Below are 16,006 nucleotides of genomic sequence, written 5' to 3'. Positions count from 1 at the left end.
GGTAGCATCCGGAACGGTGTCATGAAGTTCAGCAAGGGGAGCCTGATAGTGGCTCGGGCCCGGAAGGTCAACACCCTGTACCTGATGAATTCCCGGCTATGTCCGGAGGAGCTGAACGTGGCAGCCGACACTGCCGGTGAGCTGTGGCACAAGAGACTGTGCCACATGAGCGAGAAGGGGATGAAGAGGCTTGCAGAAGACAACCTCATTCCAGTGAAGCATGTGCATCTGGAGAAGTGCACCGATTGCCTGGCCGGTAAGCAGAACCGAACCTCCTTCCACTCAAGGCCACCGACGAGACGTAGCGCACCATTGGAGTTGGTGCACACTGATGTGTGTCAGGTAGAAACGAAGTCACATGGCAGAGCCCAGTACTTCGTGACTTTCATTGATGATCACAGCCGGAAGCTGTGGACGGCGCCGTTGAAGACAAAGGACCAAGTGTTGTCCGTCTTCAAAGAACTCCACGCGAGAGTGGAAAGAGAATCCGGCAAGAAGCTGAAAGCGATACGAGCGGATAACGGAGGGGAATACCGGGGGCAGTTCCAGGAGTACTGTCGCTCGAAGGGAATCCGGCTCGAGTTTACTGTGCCGAAGACGCCGGAACTAAACGGGCTGGCCGAGAGGATGAACCGGACCATAATGGAGAGGGTCCGGAGTATGCTGACGCATGCGAAATTACCCAAGGGGTTTTGGGCTGAGGCAATGTCGACGGCGACATACGTGATAAACAGATCACCCTCAGTACCTTTGGATGGAGACACGCCGCAGAAAGTGTGGACCGGTAAGGAAGTGTCCTACCGGCATCTGAAGGTGTTCGGGTGTCTCGCATACGTGCATGTGGCAAAGGACCGGAGAGGAAAGCTAGATCCAAAGACCCGGCCATGCATATTCCTCGGTTACGGCGACGACGAGTTCGGCTACCGAGTATGGGACCCGGTCGACAAGAAGATATTCAGGAGTCGAGACATCATCTTCATGGAGGACAAGACACTCGCCGACTGGGAGTCGGAGAAGAAGATGAAGAGCTCCAAGTCGACCGGTGAGGATCAACTCTACGAGGAGCAGTCCCGACCGGCAAGGGACCGGTTAACACTCGAGGATCCGGCCGAAGACTATGAAGAAACAGAACCGGCCGAAGAAGATGAAAATGATACCGGAACCGGCCCCGATCCCGAAATGGATTCGGATGAAGAAGAATCGGAAGAACCGGTTACCGAAGCTCCGGAACGGAGATATCCTCTAAGAGAGAGAAGGGCCCCCCAGAGATTTCCGGAACCAGAGCACTTGCTGCTAACCGACGAAGGGGAGCCGGAGAGCTTTGAAGAAGCAAAGCATGACACCCAGAGCCGCAGGTGGTTGAGTGCCATGCAGGACGAGATGGATTCCCTGCATGAGAACCACACATATGAACTTGTGGAGTTGCCGAAAGGAAAGCGGGCACTTCGAAACAAGTGGGTGTTCAAGCTGAAACCGGGAGATGCCGGAAACCCCCCGAGATACAAAGCCAGGATCGTGGTGAAGGGGTTTCAGCAGAAGAAGGGCGTCGACTTCGACGAGATATTCGCCCCGGTAGTGAAGATGACCTCCACCCGGACGGTGCTGAGCATAGCGGCAAGCATGGACCTCGAGGTAGAACAAATGGACGTGAAGACGGCATTCCTTCACGGTGACCTCGAAGAAGAGATCTACATGCAGCAACCGGAAGGATTCGAGAAGAAAGGGAAGGAGCACCTGGTATGCCGGTTGAAGAAGAGCCTTTACGGACTGAAGCAGGCTCCCCGGCAATGGTACCGGAAGTTCGACTCCTTCATGACCGACGAAGGGTACCACAAAACGCAGTCTGATCACTGCGTGTTTGTGAAGAAGTTCGAAGGAGGAGACTCTCTAATACTCCTCCTGTACGTGGACGACATGTTGATCGTCGGACGGGACCAGGTCAAGATACGGACGCTAAAGAAAGCGCTTCACCGAACCTTCTCAATGAAGGACCTGGGTCCGGCGAGGCAAATACTAGGGATGCACATCATCCGGGACCGGAAGAAGAAGCAGTTGTGGCTGTCACAGGAGAAGTACGTGACAAAGGTGCTTCACCGGTTCAACATGTCGGAAGCAAGACCGGTCGGGTCAACCCTGCCGGGAAACTGCAAGTTGTCCAGCAAGCAAAGCCCCAAGACAAAGGCTGAGAAGGAGGACATGATGAAAGTACCATATGCCTCTGCCGTCGGAAGCTTGATGTACGCAATGGTGTGTACAAGACCGGACATAGGATATGCAGTTGGAGTGGTGAGCCGGTACATGAGCAATCCCGGCAAAGAGCACTGGAACGCGGTCAAGTGGATACTCCGATACCTGAAGGGCACGGCAAACGTGTGCCTCCGATTCGGCTCCGGTAAGCCCGAATTCGACGGCTTTACCGATTCGGATATGTCGGCTGATGCAGATACCAGCCGGTCCACATCAGGGTATGTGATGACGTATGCAGGTGGAGCTGTTTCGTGGCAGTCGAGGCTGCAAAAGACGGTTGCGCTGTCAACCACGGAGGCGGAGTACATGGCGGCTGTTGAAGTCGGCAAGGAAATAATATGGATGAAGGACTTCATTAGAGAGCTCGGTATCCGGCAGGAGGAGTACCGACTCTACTGCGATAGTCTGAGTGCCATCCACCTTGCGAAGAACGCGGCTTACCATTCCCAGACGAAACACATCCAGCGTAGATACCACTGGATCCGGGAAAGAATAGAAGACAAGGAGTTCGTGCTGACGAAGATCCACACGGACGAGAACGGGTCGGATATGCTGACCAAGGTGCTCACACCCGACAAGCTGGAAGCATGCCGGAAGAGGATCGGGTTAGAGAGACATCCCATGCCGAAGTGAAGGGGGAGTTTGTTGGGATTTCGGTCCCTCCGGATGGGATGTCCGGAGATGAATGACGGCAAGCCCGGAGGCTGTTACGGAACCGTATGATGAAGAGTACCCGGCATGAAGCCGGATGAAGAGTACCCGGTTACGGAGCCGGATGCTGAAGACCCCGGTTACGGAGCCGGATGACGTATGTACCCGGAGAGAGATCCGGATGCGGGGACATATCTGTGAATATGTTTGCCAAGGGCCCTTGAGGCTATATTTGTAAATAGCCCGAAAGTCATATGTGTATAAATATGACTTAGGGCAAACAGTTTTGTAGTTGTTGCTCATTTTTCTGTTTTCCACTAAGAGGGAGCGAAGTGAGAGCAGCCGAGAGAGAGTGAGAGAACGAAGAGGAAGGAAGAGGTCGACGCCTCTGTGTAATACCGCCGCCTGTGGCGAGGACAGCGAGCTCAAGGTCGTCACCTTGCAGCTCGCCATTGTACATTCCCGCGCATAGTGATAGTTGGAGTCTTGCACTCCCGTGGTTTTTCCCATTTAGGGTTTTCCACGTAAAACATCCAGTGTACCCTTCTCTCTATTGTTTTTCGTGCATTCTTGTACTTCCCGTTTTCTGTGAATCGATCTTGTTCCTCGGTGGTGGCCGAGCACGGAAGTACGACAGGGACGACGGCGAGCGAAAGGCTTCAACCCGGCGGCAACAGCGCAAGACGGAAGAGGGCCAAGCCGGCTACTACAGGTATTCCTCGGACGCAGAGGACACCCACAGGCGAAAGAGAAGCGGTGGTGCCTGGATTTCACACGCACCGACTCTAGAGACTCTGGCATCCGGCCCGAGAGCTCATGTGGGACTGAGAGTGACAGACGGTAGCGGTGGCAAAGACGACGACCAAGACAACACAACAACGGACTAAGGCCAAGCGGGCCGTTACGGGCGCTCCTCAAGCAGAGGACCCCGAACCTACGGCGGATAGCGGAGCGTGCATTCGGCCAAGTGAAGGGCCAACAACGAAGTACGCGTACTACGCAATCGTGGCAATTGACCTATCGAAGGGTCAAATGAGCCTACGATGAGGCAGGCACGAGGACAACCGGTTCCAAGCGAATGGCGATCCGGAGGACGAAGGGTAAGCGCGGGCCAGTCTTCTCCGGCAAAGAGTCTATTTTGGCACATATCGGTGGATGCGCGGTTAGGTGGGGGCGGATGTCATGGAGAAAACCTTCCTGAGGCGGAATCAAAGAATATCGAGAGAATCGGCAGAGTGCATCATGTGTACTCACCCTTGTAAAAATGTGTGAATAGTAGGAGTCAAGTCGGGACAGAGAATCCCATGTAAGTTGGGATTTATCCGACATTGTAACGCATCCCTCTCCTTGGTCTATAAAAGGAAGGGAGTGCCCCTTTGTGAAGGGGTTGCCCATTTTTGAGTTAGGAGGGTATACCGTTAGGTTTAGTATTCCGTTTACCTTTTCTTCTTCTTCTTCTTCTTCTTCCCCTTCGTGTTTGCTTAGGGTTTGCTTCCGCTCGGCCTCCTGTGCAAGACCCCGCTCGGCGCAACGAGCCCGAGAGCTCCCCGACGGCGGCTTGGCGGTAGACTGTTGTTGTAGCGTAACCTACCTTGGTTTGGCTCAAAGCCGGGGATGTATTCTTTCCCTTGTAATATACATATTTGCGTCTGTCTATGCATATCGGTGTATTTGGTGGTGTCGGAAGCACAACCCCTTGCTTCCTGTGCATAAGAGTCGGTGTCGCGTGCACGCTCCCCCTCTCCTTTGTCTCTCTCTCTCGCGCGCGTTCGGTTTCCTCCTGTGCGCGTCTGGAGTCGGTTTCTCGGCACCCCCCTTTTCTCCCTAGTCCGAGACCCCTGTGGTCCCGCCCTTCTCCACGCACGCGCGTAACAACGCGACAACGTTCCTCTTACACTATCTCTCTCGTTTCGCTAATCTTTTCTGTTTAAACCGCGGTCTCAGGGTCCTCGTAAACCACAGACTCTTCCTCCTCACATCTTGATTCCTTGGTTCAAGACCCCCATGGTCCTGCCCAACTTCTAGGCATCCACGAGGATTTCCTCGACAACGCGAGTGGCGGAAGTGCGTGAGCCGGAGAGCTATGCAGAACCGGTGAAGGACGTGAACTGGTGTGACGCGATGAAGGAAGAGATGCACGCGTTATCAGATAATGAGATTTGGGACCTGGTTGACACATTTAAAAGTGTGAAGCCGATCGGATGCAAATGGGTGTACAAGGTGAAGTACAACACCGACGACTCAGTCAACCGATACAAGGCCCGGTTAATGGCGAAAGGCTATGCACAGAAGCGCGGCGTCGATTACGACAAGACCTTCGCGCCTGTCACGAAGATGACCACTGTTTGTGTTTTGCTAGCCGTAGCAATGGCAAAGGGGTGGCTCTTACATTAGATGGATGTAAAGAATGCGTTCCTACAAGGTGATCTTAAGAAACAGGTGTACATGGTACAACCCCTCGGATTTCTATCCGACCGGAACACCTCGGCATTTTGCCGATTGAAGAAGTTCCTCTACGGACTAAAGCAAGCCCCGTGCGCATGGAACACGAAGATCACGCAGCATCTGCATTGTATGGGGTTTACGACGTCCATATTGGACTCTTCATCGATCGGTTAGTCTTTTACTTTATGTTGATGATCTAGTCATCGCCGGTGCTGACCTAGATGAAAACGGCCACGTAAAGTCTCAGCTTGCGGCAACATTCGACATGATCTTGGGGACCTTCATTACTTCTTAGGAATCGAAGTGATCCGCACCCCCAAAGGCATACTGATCAGCCAACGTCACTACGTGTTGAATATGCTCTTCAAGTTCGGGATTGCAGATTGTAAGCCCATCTCAACCCCTCTAGACAGAAACGCAAAGCTTTGCCAAGATTCGGGAAAGGCATGCGACCCGACACAGTTCCGTCAAATCGTCGGAAGCCTAATCTATTCGACGATCACACAGCTAGATCTTAGGGCCTAAAGACAGAAGACAAATTGGAGACAGCCAATTCGGGCGAAAACGGAGACGAATTAGAAGCGACTAATTCAATTGAAATGTTTGATTCGGACATGCTGAATCAACTAAAGGCCAAGTGGAGGAAAGGGCAGCAAAAGAGGCACCAACATCGTGACAACGAAGGAGCTGAGAAAGGCTGCACGAACAAATAGGCTGACCGAAAGGGTCGAAGCATGCAGAATCAAACGGGTCGAGGAGCGCGAGTAAGGCGTGAAGCCAGGAGAACCCGGAACGAAGATCCGGAAGAGTAGGCAAAACCTCAAGTGGAGCTTGAGGGGGAGTGTTGAGATACAAGCTCAACATTGGGTGCATAAACCGGTCCGTAAACCAATGCGTAGGCTGGGTGCGTAAACTGGGTGTGCAACAAGAGACCGTAGTGGTGCGTAAACAAGGAGGTCGTTGGAAAGATATTCCGCGAAGGAATATATTTTCGGAGTTAGTGTAGGGGCTCATTGATGAGCATTGAAGTACATGTCAGTACTTCTGTCAGTCCGTATGGACTTGTATAAAAGTGCTCTCTGAGCACATCCTATGTACAGAGTGTTATTTTCTTGGAATAGAACTGTTGTCTGGTCTCTTTCCCTCTCTCTGTCTCTCCCTCTCTCTCCCTCTTCTTCTTCTCTTTGTGTTTTCTGTGTTTCACCAAACTGTCATGTTTCCAAATTGTGTACTCTATGTCTTTTACGCACATGCTTCCGCACATATTCCTTTACAGTTTCTGTGCACACAACTTTTGCTTTGTGACATGCACAAAACCATTGGCTTAAAACCATGCTTTGTGCACACGGTTTTGTATTGTTGTTTCGTATGTAATTTGAATATGAAAAGTGAATACATAAACTTTAAAGCATATGATAATAGTCCTAGTGGTAAATCAATTCTCATCTACATTGGAGGTACAAGGTTCAAATCTTGCTTGCACCCCTCTCTATACACACTCGATCTCACTAGGTCCTAGGTTTATTTTTAAATTTGGTGTAATGAACACCTAAAAACACATCACACATGCACATTAACGTGCTAACATGCATGTGTAACCATCAGTCCTTTCATACGTGTGCACATTGCACCTTCTCGATTTTGTCCGTTCCATGCAATTTTCACACCATTGCCAAAAATCTTCACGACATCCACCCCCATTAAATTGCACGTCCTCTGGTACATGCCAAGAAGAGAGTGCAAGATTTCGGCAACAATGATCAATTATATTCCTCCATGTTGAGCACGTCCATTCCTTCCACCTGAACCATTGTTGCCATCTGATCCACCATATTCTTCACTCGCTCTTTGCAATGCCATGACCGGTTGCCATGGCCCCCTTTGCCCTTCCTGAGTAGAACCTTTCACAATTTGTGGACGTGCCACCTTCATCCCATCCGTCTCCTTGGTCAAGAAACTTCCTTTTATCGACCTTTCTTGTTCCATGTATGCCTTCCCAAGGCCTTATCCAAATACCGATGTCGACTACCTTTAGTAGTCCATTCTTCAAGTGCATGATCACCGCTCGGTTCCTACGTGACCACATTGCATGCTTCCCACTTTTTCCACTTTCGTGGTATACTCTCATGTTAGAGTTGACCACGATGCTAGTGTCATCCTTGTTAGATACAATTGTGATAACATCCTTCGGATCCACCTGGCCCGTTTGGCGCTCGCCATCCCTTGTCAAACTTCGCTTGGTCTCTTTATCATATACACTAGCTTTCTCAATCCACTCACCGCCACCTTCCATCTCTTGGGTCTCATGTTGTCTTTCGTATGCAACTGCCCAAGTCTCTGGAACATGTGTGAAGGAATTCTCATCTTGATCGGTGTTTTCTTTTGTTGTTTTGTTCATAGCCATAGCCATCTCCTTGGCTATCTCTCTATCGCATGCATCGGCTTTCATCATTTTGCTTTGCTTAACCTCCTTGTCACATGCACCAATTTCGACCCTTGCTTCTGCACCACGACCATCCTTCTGTTTAGTCTTACATCGGTTAATGCCCAAGTCTCTTGAACGAGTGTGCAGTGATCCATACATTTCGTAGTTCGCCTTGGTTGTGCTACCCTTAGCCATTTCCACCTCAAGGTTGTTCGTATTGGTTTAGACCTTTGCTTCCTCGCTGCCACCTTCCGTCTCTTGGGTCTTACATCTGCTAATGCCCAAGTCTCTAGGTCTATTGTGGAGAAAGTCTTGCCATGGTCATCATCCGCCCTTGTTGTGTTGCTCACAAACACCTCCTTCACCTTGTCATTCGCAGCTACTTCATCAACCCTATAGGCCTCACACCCGTTTTCTTCCTCGATCATGCAAGCTTTGATCATGCTTGCACCTTCATCACTCGATGTTTCGGACACAATGTGTGTCTCGAAATGCTCGTCCACTCTCAAAGCGGCATTCCCCACTCTTGAGTCTTCGACCTTATGCTGGACCATTGTTTCTCCACAATAAGAGAAGGTGACTTGTTGTGTACCTTCTCTCTTGGTGCTGTCATACCAAACCTGATCCTTTGTATCGGCCACTTCATTAACCCACCTTTGTTGGGAGGTCTCTTCTTCCTTGATCATCATTCGCCTCAATTTGGGCTCCATTTTAAGCTTCTCTTTAGCCGCGACTTGTGACTTTAAGTTCTCAAATGCCTCTCTCGTAAAGACTTCTATGTCGAGTATTCTCAAACCTTCCCTCTTTGAGCTTTCTTCCTTCCATGGTGGCACGTTGCCGCATCTCATTCTCCTTCGATCATCCCTCATGGGTCGTGACATTGTCGACAAGATTCCCATCTTCCTCTTGTCATGTTGCCGGCATACTCTTTTGACTTCGGCCCAATTCTCGGTGAGGCCATTTGCTCCATCATCATCCTCAAGATTGATTCCAATTACCTTCCTTTCCTTCCGATCGATTGACTTCATGAACAATAGGACCTTATCCACCCCCACCAATCTTTGTTCCCGCTTTGAGAGTTTAGCAAAATGATGCTCAAACTCTAGGAAAGCATGCATGGCACTTTGGTGGGTCTTTATTGATGATACCCATTGGTCGAACTCGCACCAACCTCGTCCCTTCTGTTTCTCGTATCCATATGCCTCCAATAGATCTTCCTCATCCATCTTCATCCTCCCTTGCCGCTCTTCACGTCAGGTTCACCAAATAGATGTCACGAAGATTCGCACGCAGTCGTGCTTCGTGCGAGCGGCTGGGTTTTGGCCGAAAGTCTTTGAGTGCAAGAAAAAAGGCAAAATCGATTTGGAGGACCTAAAAATTGTTGATCGGAACGTGCGACGAGTTACCGGATGGTCGGATCCAATCGACAATAACACAAGCTTTGCGGAGGTTGTGTGCGACAACTATGAAGCTCTTGTCGAAGAGAAGAGGAAAAGAGCTTGTGAAGAAGATGGCACATCAAAGCGTCCCAACACGAGGAACACAAGGAAAGAAGGGCAAGCCCAACTTATGCCACGAAAAGAGGTTGGAGAAACAAGCATGAAACCCGGTGGATCGAGCCGACCTACTCGAATGGAAGAAAGGAAAAGAATGAGAGGCACCGACTTACAAGCTAAGGTCGGACATTGAACAAACAATTGACTTGCACAAGGTCCGTAAGGAGAAGGTTCTACACAGTCATGTCGACCTTACTTTGAGAGAACTACTTGGGATCACTAAGAAGGAGTTCCATGATACTATCGTGGACCTTATCAAGCGGTTTCGCGAAGATTCGCCGGCAGTCGTGCTTCATGTGAGCAAGACCACTAGGGCCATGGACTAGGGAGGACGTTCATGAACATGTTGAAAAGACGATGATGTGTATGTACGATTTGAGGAAACCAATGTCACATTTGGAAAGAACAAAGATTTTTATACTTGTTACCCGGACCCGGACAGTCAGTTTTACCGAACAAGTGGGAAAGCGTCGAAAACGGAGTCGGTTCGGATCGACTGTTCGGATCAATGACTCAGCAGTAAACGAAGAGAACTAAGTTAGTTAGATAATTTTGTAATTCTTGATAGTAAGTAGGAATAGTTCTTGATGAGAAAAGACCTTCGGTATACCTATAAAAGGGAACCGAAGGCATTGTAAGAAAGGTCGTTTTATTTAGTAATATAAGTTTAAGTTAGGAATATCCTGTACGGATTCTGTGTTCTTTCTATTGTCTATGTTCTTAAGTGCAAGCTTCCTAATTTATAACTAAGTAACGATCACGGTAATTACCGATTAATATAGTATAATTCCGTTCGTAAAACACAATTCCTTGTTAGAACGTTGAGTAGCGACGTTCACTCTTCTGTATCGGTAGTAGTTAGTAATTAGCCGATTAACACAGAAGAATTTTGGCACGCCCGGTTACATCTGCAATTAAGCAGAGAACAATTCGAATGGATGTCGTATGAAGAGGAGGCACCGGTCAGTTGTAAGCGCCCTCGTACAAGGTCAGTTACGAAGGTAGTGCAGCAAGCGTTCATTGCGCAAGAACAGCCGGAATCAAGCACAAAGTGGTCGAAACTTCCTGACTTATCCGATCAATTACCTTCAGGCGAAAAACAGACGGAAGAGGTATCGTTTTACGACATTTGGGACGATATGCCTTATACTTATTCTAAGTTCTGGGAAGGAACAGATGCGGAAACACATGTTAGGGATTTCTTAACGACATGGGAGATTAACCATGGAGCTCAGCGATTGTCGGCAGATGCCGAAGATAAGTCAAAAATCGCTAAGTTCGTCTTATCATTAGACGGATATTCCGCCAATTGGTTTGCGCAGAACGGTCTTCAAGGATTTCCATCCTTTGAAGTGTTAACTAGTAAATTTTTACAATTATTTCATCAACAAATTCCGCAGAAGGATTTGATTGCGCAATTTTATGCGTTATATCAAGAAAAAAATGAAACAGTATCTCAGTTTGTGATACGATTTCAGAACTTACAGCTTCAGATTTCAAGGCCGATTCCGGATAAGGAATTAAAAGAAGTCTTTCTAGAAGCTGTAAAAGAACCATTAAGGACGACATTGAAAGTGTTCGATTTTCGAAATCAGACTATCGAACAAGTAATTGATAAAGCAATAGAAATGGGTCGACCACCGATCAATGTTCAGAGTATGGACATGTCGGCATTACACCGTACATTACCAACAATAGAGGAGTTACAATTTCGACAAGCAGTTCAATGCACCACTTGTTTAAATACGGGGCATTCGGCAATTGAATGTACGTTAAGAACACATTGTACAATATGTCATTCAAAATTACATTCAGTAGAACAATGTGAATATAATCTGCTTAATAAGACTACGGCGTCAGTACGACAAATTTTTACTGACAATGGTTACCAAAATAACACTAATCTGTTCAATGGTTATCAAAATAATAATTTTTCACAAAATCAGCAAAATGTACAACAGAATCCGGTTCTACAGCCAAATCAGATCTTTTCACAACAAAATATGCAACCCACTCAAGTGACTCAAGCATTTCAACCAGGTTTTGCTCAATCCAACCCACCATTCGTACAGAATCCGAATCAATATTTTCAACAAAATAATCAAAGTTTCCAACAAGGTAACCCACCATTTCAAGGGTTTCAACAGAACTGTCCGAATGTGCAACCGAATTCTACATTTCAACCAAATCCGGCATTTCAACCGGGTAATATGACCTTTCAACATAATACTCAAACCGTTCCACAAAATAATCAAATGTTTCAACAGAGTAATTGTCCGCCAAATCAGGAGTTCGGGATACCACACAATATAGCACAACCAAATGATAATACTTAACAATTTAGGCAGAATCGGTATAAAAACAAGAGATTTTACAAACCAAAAGCTACACGTCAATACCAACAAAACCCGAATGGTAATGAAGAGAAGCAATTTAATAACGGCCAATTTGCACATGGAGAGACCAGTGCAACATTTGTACCCACTTGTTACATTTGTCGACAACTAGGCCATTATGCTAATCAATGTCCGGTTAAAGGAAAGGGTCCAATAGTTAATATGGTAATACCGGAAGTTCAGCAAGTAACGACACGCAGCAAAAGCAAACAATCAGAGTGGGAAATTCAGGAAGAAGTTCGGAAGGCGGCAAAAGAATGGGTGGATGAAGCAAATCAAAGTAATGTGAATCGAATGTTACAAGACAATAACATTGACCAGGACATCGCTGTACAACAGTCATTGGGGAATAAGGAACAGGAAGAAACTTGGAAACTGTTGGCTGATTGCCAAGTGTCATTGCCACTTACGGGCTTACTTAAGTTAGTACCAAGGTTTACAGAAAAAGTGGCAGCATTAATTGCATATAAAGGTTCCGAACAAATAGCAGTACACTACAATCAGCCAAGTAATAACCCTTCGATCATGGATGAACAGAATCCGTCGATTAAGGTAATACTTTACGGGCAAGAAATCGGAAATGTGATTATAGATGGAGGCTCGGGTGTTAATGTGATTAACAAAACTACATGTGAAAAACTGGGAATCACGGAATGGGAAGCATGTCCGTTTTGGTTACGAATGGCAGATACAAGTACGGTACGACCGATTGGTTTGCTTCGACAACTGGATGTAATAATCGGGGGACACAGTTTTCAGATTTCGGTAGTAATTTTGCAGTTAGAAACACAGGGAGCATACCCCTTGTTATTGGGGAGACCATGGTTAAAGACAGCTAATATTAAACAAAATTGGAAACAAAATGTGCTAACATTTAGGAAAGGAAAAACTAAAGTCAGGATTCCGACGCACAACAAAGTGACAACAAGCAAACAGAGTTTACCTGTACATGCAGAAGCAGTTAACATGATGGAAGGATTGGACGAGGAAGAAGAAAGTCAGTATTTCAATGATAATCAGAAAATCATCCCTCTATTTGAGGTAGATATTTTGCAAGCATTAACACCATATGTAGACTCACACGAAGAAGTGCCAATAGATGAGCAAACAATGAAAGAAATACGAATGCAACAAGAAGCTACAGATAAGGAAATGAAGGTATCTCAGAGAGTGCAAGCCTCAGCATTGGAGGAGATCGATTTGGCAGGAGTAGAGGATGGTGAAAGAAAAACAGTCTTGATTGCTAGAGATTTGGCGGAAAATGACAAACGGACATTAACAACATTACTATTACAATATAAAGATGTTTTTGCATGGTCGTTTGACGATATGAAAGGTCTGGATCCTGCTTTTTGTCAACATCAAATCAATTTGCATAAAGATGCAAAGCCAGTACAACAACGCAGGTACAGGTTGAATCCGAATTATGCTATCAAAGTAAAAGAAGAAATCGATAAACTCTTAAAAGTAGGATTTATTCGACCCGTCAAAAAATCAACATGGCTGAGTCCGATAGTAGTAGTCCCGAAAAAGAATGGGAAAATTCGCGTATGTGTGGATTACAGAAAATTGAATGCAGCGACAATTACGGATGCGTTTCCGTTGCCATTCACAGATGGGATATTAGATGCAGTAGCGGGACATGAAATTTATAGTTTCTTGGATGGGTTCAGTGGTTACAACCAAGTACGGATGAATCCGGAAGATCAGGAAAAGACAGCTTTCGTCACAGAATGGGGTGTCTTTGTGGCAGTAGTAATGATGTTCGGTTTAAAAACAGCTCCAGCTACATTTCAGCGGGTAATACAGGAAATATTCGGGGAATATATTCCAGCTTTCATGCAGGTGTTTTTAGATGATTTTGCGGTATATAGTCGGAAAGCTGATCATTTTGAGCATTTACGGCTATGTTTAGAAAAATGTCGAAAAGGGCGTCTTAGCTTAAATCCAGCCAAATGCGCATTCGGAGTAATGAGTGGTACGTTACTTGGGCATATTGTCAGTCAAGAAGGGATTGTAGTGGACCCAGACAAAGTTAAAGCAATTATTGAGGCAACACCACCAACAAATGCTAAAGCTCTAAGTAGATTTTTGGGTCAAATTCGGTGGCACAGTAGAATGATGAGATATCTAGCAGACATTGCTATTCCGTTACACACAGCAGTACACAAAGTTCCTTTTATATGGACAAGTATAGAACAAGATGCATACGAATGTCTCAAGAAGATGCTGACAAAGGTTCCGGTAGTTCAACCACCGGACTGGAACAAACCATTTCATGTTTTCGTCGATGCGTCGGACATTGCCATAGGCAGTGCTTTAATGCAATTATCCGAACCAAACTGGTATAGGCCGGTATACTATGCCAGTAGGAAACTTTCGTCGGCCGAAAGAAACTATTCAACAACCGAAAGAGAAGCTTTGGGAATGATATATAGTGTGAACAAATTTCGACATTACCTTTTGGGTAAGAAATTTACATTTCATGTGGATCATTCGGCTCTACTGTATCTAGTTTCCAAACAAGAATTGACAGGCAAGTTAGCCAGATGGACGTTATTGCTTCAAGAGTTTGAATTCGACATTATACATCGACCAGGAGCACAGCACGCGATTGCTGACTATCTCAGTCGGCTTGAATCTGGAGAAGAAGCGGTTGGTGTTAAAGATGATTTTCCAGATACTCAATTATTTCGGGTTGAGGCAGTAAAAGCACAAGAAATGAATGAGGAAAAAGAGGATGAATGGATTTCCGAAATGACGATATTTCTATCAACAGGAATTCCGGCCGAACACATGTCGACAGATGAAAGAAAAAGAATTGCAGTACGAAGTCGAAATTTTTGTTTGTTTAATGACATGTTGTATCATAAAGGAGCGGATGGAATATGGCGAAGGGCAGTACGGAAATTTGAAAAATCAGCCATATTAACAGAGTCACATTGTGGAATTGCTGGCGGTCATTACGCAGGAGAAGCAACAGCCAGAAAAATATGGAATAGCAGGTTATGGTGGCCAACGGTGATGAAAGATGCTAACGAATACTGTAAGAAATGCGATTTGTGTCAAAGAATGGGGCAACCGACCGAAAAGGATCGAATGCCTTTTCAACCGGTTTTACCTCTTGAACCATTTCAGAAATGGGGCTTAGATTTTGTTGGCCCATTCAAACCAGCAGCTGCAAGAACCGGTAATCGATATATCATAATTGCGACTGACTATTGCACAAAATGGGTTGAAGCAAAAGCTCTCAGAGACAATACAGCAGCATCCACAGCAAAATTCCTGTATGGAAATATATGGTGTCGATTCGGTTGCCCAATAGAATTGGTAAGCGATCAAGGCACTCATTTTATTAACAAGTTAATTAACGAATTAACCAATTACTATGTCGTAGTTCATAAGAAAAGTACGCCTTACTATCCCCAAGCTAATGGATTGGCAGAATCGACAAATAAAACAATTCAAACAATTTTAAAGAAGATAGTGAATGAAAATCGTACTGATTGGGATCAAAAGTTAAATAGTGCATTATGGGCATATCGTACTTCGTACAAAACATCCATTAAATCAACACCTTTTCGAATGGCATTCGGACTTGAAGCCGTTATGCCGATCGAATTTCAAATTCCGACACTTCGTATCCAAGCGACGAATAAGTTAAATGAGATAGAATCGGAGCAGATACGCAAAGAGGCTTTATTAGTATTAGAAGAAGAACGGATTCAATCAATGTCAGCACTAGAACACAAGGAGAGACAAATCAAGGCATTCGTAAATCGACATCGAAGGAAATCGGAAGAGCAATTCGAAATTGGGAAACCGGTATTGGTATTCCAGACGAGAATGGGACTTATGCCTGGGAAACTCGGGTATAGATGGACAGGTCCAGTATGGATAATTAATAGTAAAAATGGTACGTATCAGCTGGGATCATTAACCGGAGAGGTTTTACCGAAATGGGTAAATGGATTCCGGCTTAAACCGTATTTGGGAGATATGCCGGTAAATCCGTTTATTCAAACGGAAGAGTAAAAAAAAAAAAAAAAAAAACTAACTAACTAACTCACTCAATAGTTCTTGTCAAATGCAGAAATACAATCTTGCCATAACAGTCTAAGTCGACTATAAATAGAAAGAGGAATTGCATGATTATTAGTAAGTAGTACAACCACTACACGTAGAGTTAATACTAATTAAATCCTACATTAATAGCAATTACTATTCTTTAGTCATAATGCATAAATTAATATCTTTAAAGCATATTTCTGTATCGTCTGTGTCGC

This window comes from Azolla caroliniana, unplaced genomic scaffold, assembly GCF_043228905.1.
Source record: "Azolla caroliniana isolate FFs.n. ecotype wild unplaced genomic scaffold, voAzoCaro1.0.p SCAF_2, whole genome shotgun sequence".
Lineage (NCBI taxonomy): Eukaryota > Viridiplantae > Streptophyta > Polypodiopsida > Salviniales > Salviniaceae > Azolla > Azolla caroliniana.
Note: the sequence above shows the minus strand (reverse complement) of the source record.